This window comes from Lampris incognitus, chromosome 3 (assembly GCF_029633865.1).
Source record: "Lampris incognitus isolate fLamInc1 chromosome 3, fLamInc1.hap2, whole genome shotgun sequence".
NCBI lineage: Eukaryota > Metazoa > Chordata > Actinopteri > Lampriformes > Lampridae > Lampris > Lampris incognitus.
In genome coordinates this window covers 64,124,689-64,129,688 of record NC_079213.1, presented here as the reverse complement: position 1 = coordinate 64,129,688, position 5,000 = coordinate 64,124,689, and positions in this window count along the sequence as shown.

The following is a 5,000-nucleotide window of genomic DNA, read 5'->3' as shown; positions in this document are numbered from 1 at the left end:
TTTGTCCCTGTGCAGAACCTTAACAAACATTTTATACACTGACCTCCCATTTGGATCCTTAAAAGAAAACACAGAGGAATTCCCACTTTTTAAAAGAGGTCCTGTACAGCCCTTAAAATCTGGGGAAATGTTCATTGAAGGGAAAACATCTTTCTCATCAGGTCATTATAATACTGGATCAACGGTGTTCGCTCACCACTGGTGAGAGTTTCCCTCCATTTGTTAAGCAGCAGAGTGATGACACAAGCATCTCAGTCTAAGCGGGAGGCAACAGGAGCTGCATTGTCCATGTTTGGGCATGGACGCTGAACTACATGTCCCAGAGTCACCACATTAGACACACACAACCGAGCAGAGTTGGCCCCACTTGACAGACTGCACTGAAACGGGTGCCATGTATGATTGGTTCCTGCAGCAGCCAAAACAAAAAGCTGTGTTGTCTCAGTGTCTCTTTGTTTAACAAATTCCACACCTTGAACAGCCCACAGTAGAATTCAGGTAGTCCCTTGATATTGAGCTGCTTTAAATCCATCAAAACCAAAGATCTGTTCAGTCCCAGTCCACCTAGCTGACTCAGAATGGTGCAAGCCAGCAACCTCCACACTAACTCAGTAGGACCGTACAGAAACCTTTGTAGGAACTGGAAATGGCAGGTAGCCCCCCTGCTGCTCAGGTGGATCAGGCCCTGCCCTCCTTCAACCCTTGACAGATACAGCATACTCTGAGGCACCCAGTGCAGTTTGTCCCAGAAGAAGTTGACAAGAAGAGCCTGGATATTGGACAGCAGGTCTGGTGGTGGTGGTGGGGGGGGGTCAACAACTGACAGGCGATGCCATAAACTTGATGATATCAAGTTGCTGGTGATCAGGACTCGATCTCTGTAGGATATCTTGGTTAAAATCCACTTCCACTTTGCCAATCGACCTTTGACCTTTTCAAGAACATTTCCCCAGTTTTTAAGAACAACAGACTGATCACCTAAAACACTCCTAAATATTTCAGCCCCCCCCACCTTCCAAATCAACACCCCCAGGCAAATGGAGCTTTTCTCCAGTACACCTCCAACACTAAGAGCTTTGCTTTTGATCCAGTTAAGTTTGGCTGAAGATATTAAACCAAACTGGACGATGTCCCTCACTAACATGTCAATATCCTGCTGACTGTTCACCAGAATTACTAAATCATCTGCATAGGCTGACAATTTTAAGGGTGCACTACAACCTGTGATAGTTATACTCTGAAGGTCAGATCTAAGTTTGTGTAATAGAGGCTCAAATGCAAGGAAAACAGCATGCCTGAGAGTGCACTGCCTTGTCCAATTCCCCTTTGGATTTGAAAAAAGCGCACTCAAACCACCATTCATTTTCAGCACACACTGAATGTCACAATAGGGAACCTTAATTTAGTTAATAAAAGCCAGGACCAAAACCAAAAGTACTCAATGTGAGCCATAAATATTCATGCTCAACACAATCGAAAGCTTTTTCTTGATCAATTGATATGATGCTGACTTTGAGGCCAAACAGCTCTAAAAAGTCTCGAAACAGAATAATGTTATCTGAAATCAACCTGTCAGGTGCACAGTAGGTCTGGTCACAATGAATCACTTGTTCTAGCACTTTACTCAGCCTGGTTGTTAACACTTTTGAGAGGAGCTTAATCAGTGCAAAGCAGTGAAACAGGTCTCCAATTTTTTTTTTTTTTGACTTCAGGTCACCTTTCTTAGGCAGTAAGGTGAGAACCACCCTCCTGCACCTTAATGGCAGATGCCCTCTGGTGAGACAATCATTTAGCACTGCCAGCGGATCCCCCGCCCCCCATGACCAGAAAGATTTGTAAAATTCAACAGGTAGACCATCAATTCCAGGAGCTTTTCCACTCTGCATACTCTGCAGAGCAGCATAGAGTTCATCAGAGGAGAGAGCCGCTTCCAACTCTACATTACTTTGCTGTTCAACCTCAGGGAGATCAGTGTAAAAACTCTTGAGACACTGCCTGCTCCTCTCTATGCTCACATTTAAACAGGTTACTGTAAAAACTGACAACACACTTACAAATTGCAGTATAGTCATTCAGCACCTGCCCAGTGTCATATTTTAAGCTGTGAATGAACCTCTTCTGTCCATTCTTATGCTCCAGGCCAAAGAAAAAGTGTGATGGGACATCCATCTGGGTTACATGTAGAAAGCGGCAACTGAACAAAACCCCCTGAGCTGAAACACCCAGCAGGTTGTTTAAATGATACTTTTTCGCTGCAAGTGTCTCAGTATGGTGTTGGTCTCTTGTGGCCTCAGCTAAGTCTTGGAGTTCCTCTACTTCAGACTCCAGAGCCATCACTGAACTCATTATGGTTTGTGTGACATTCTGAGTGTACTGTTGACACAGTTGTCTTATTTGGAATTTTCCAATATCCTACCACTGTTATACAGACACAAAATCAGATTTTTTTTACTTTGGTGATTTTCCAAAAACAGACAAAACTGTCCTTGAAGTTTTAATCCTCTGGTAAGGCTGTAATGCCAATAGGCACTATTGGGGTTTACACATTTTATAAAGACAGAAACCATTACTAGTGAGTGTTCAGAAAGTCCAACAGGGCTGACAACATGAACTTTGAAAATATTGAACTGATGTTTAAAACAATAAAAATGATCAAGCCTGGCCATAGACATCATTATTCTTAATATGTGTCCAGGTGTACTGTCTCTGTTTATTATGAAATCCTCTCCACACATCACACAACTCATAAGCTTCAATAAGCTGAGTCACACGACTGCGAGAGGCAGCGTGAGACTCTGCATGGTTCCTGTCTAACCCGCTGTCCTCCGTACAGTTAAAATCTCCATCAATAAATAAATATTCCTCACTGTTACAATTCTCAATAAATTCATTTCAAATATCTAGGAAGACTAACCTGTCCACTCTCACAACTGAAGCAGAAATATTAATAAAGACCATTTTTACATTTTCATACACTGCTCTTGCTTTTAACAGACAGCCTTTAATAACGTCTTCAGACTTGACAGACTGAGGAATAAAATTCCTGGAAAAAATAATCCCAAATCCACCACTGTTACTGGTTTTGTGACTTAAAAATGTCTCACCAGTCCATTCTTTTCTCCAGTCAGCCTTGTTATCAGTACTGCTGTGTCTCTTGTACAAGAAAACACATCTAACTTTTTAAGAGCACACAGCTTGAAAAGAGAGGCCCTTTTCTCATCATGCCTTGCTCCATTTAAACTTAAGCTACATATTCTTATGTCCACCATAATATAGAAAATATGTTGTAAAACAGAAACAAGTGAACAAAGAAAGAGTAAATTGAAAAACATTCATTCTGTTTTTTGACCTTCTGAACTATCTTTTAAATGAAACGTTTCTTGCGCAGTGAAAGTTTTCTCCCCCAAACCACCAGGACTTCTCAGAAAAGTGTTCACTGAATCAAGGAAGAGTTGTAAATCAGAAAACACTTTTTTAACTTTTACATTTCTAGATCCCGTAGTATCATGCAAGAACTTCTTAACACTCACTAAAGAGTATCCATTCTTTTCTTCTTCTTTTTTGACTCCCTATCGGCGATGAAGCTAGAGGCTCCACGTCACTCTCCTCATCATCTTCACTTTCATCTGACTGCAGACACCTACTCTGACGAGAAACCGTTATCGCTATACTAGAAGGCTGAGACACTTCATCAGGTTTCCTCTTCTTATCTTTGACATTAGAAGAGTCTTTTTTTATCACCATCGTATGTTCCTCCTCCAGAGAACATTTTGGTTCCTTTGTTTCAGTCTGTGTCTATTACATCATAGTTAATAATATCTGTGGGACACTTTTCAACAATCTCTACAACAGTATCTTTATGTATAGGGCCTGGATCAGCAGCACCTCAACTCACAGCCCCCGAACTTGCCGAACCCGTATCATCGGCAACTGAACCAGCAGCCCCCTGTGTAGCCGAACTCAAATCGTCAGCAATTGAACCAGCAGCCCCAGAATAGCAGAACCTGACTCAGCAGCACCTGAACCAGCAGCCAGAAACTCAGCTTCACTCTTCTTTTTTTTCCCCTGCTGCGTTTTTTTTCCCTGCTTTGAGCTCGGTGCTGCAGTCCCAGTTTGCTCTGGACTCTGTGCTGCAATCTCACCCTCATTTGACTCACCAGTTGGTTTTCTCTGGACAGGAACGGGAGAGATAAACCTCCATTCCACAGCCAAAACATTTCATTTTCTCCGAAGATAGATACACATTGTAATCAAAGCCATCCACTCTGAACTTCAATATCAAATCTAACTCCGTGTTTGTTGTGTATAAGTCACAACAGTGTGACTGTAGTCTATGACACTGCAGCTTTAAGTTTTACTACAGTCGGTTTAAGGCAGTAACACGGGACGTGGTTGATGCTATGCTGTACGTGTATGTGACGTTTACTGTGGCAGCAATAAACACAGTTTGATTCAAAGTCGTGGTCCGAGTTTTGCTGGACACAACAGTGTTGTTCCTCAGAACCATAACGACCTGCCTTCTGAAGGAAACAACATGTTTTAAATGTGGAGATTTGCAGCGTTGCAGTTTTATATGGGACATTAATTGTCCATGTCTCGCTAGTTCTCTCCGCAACATTTCGTTGCTAATGAACGGAGGGACTATGGACAAAATTACCTTGCCGGCGGCACCAGCTGAACAACGGTGTCTTGGATTACCACGCCTTGCTTCACAGCCACGTTAACTTTATCGATACTGTCCAGAAAAATAACGACTCCAGTATTCGTTCTAGATGCAGACTTCACCCTGTCATAACCAACAATTTCACCGATCGCTAAACCGCAATCTTCCACCGAGCAACTGAAAGTCGGACAAGAGTTTAACCCCATGTGGGCGTGTGAGCTCCTCCAGCCCCACGCCTCCGACCGCGCCGGAATCAAAAACACCGCTACGACTGTAAATCTGTCAACAACAAAAAATAAAAAAATAAAATAAAACATGAAACAACAAAAACGCATCG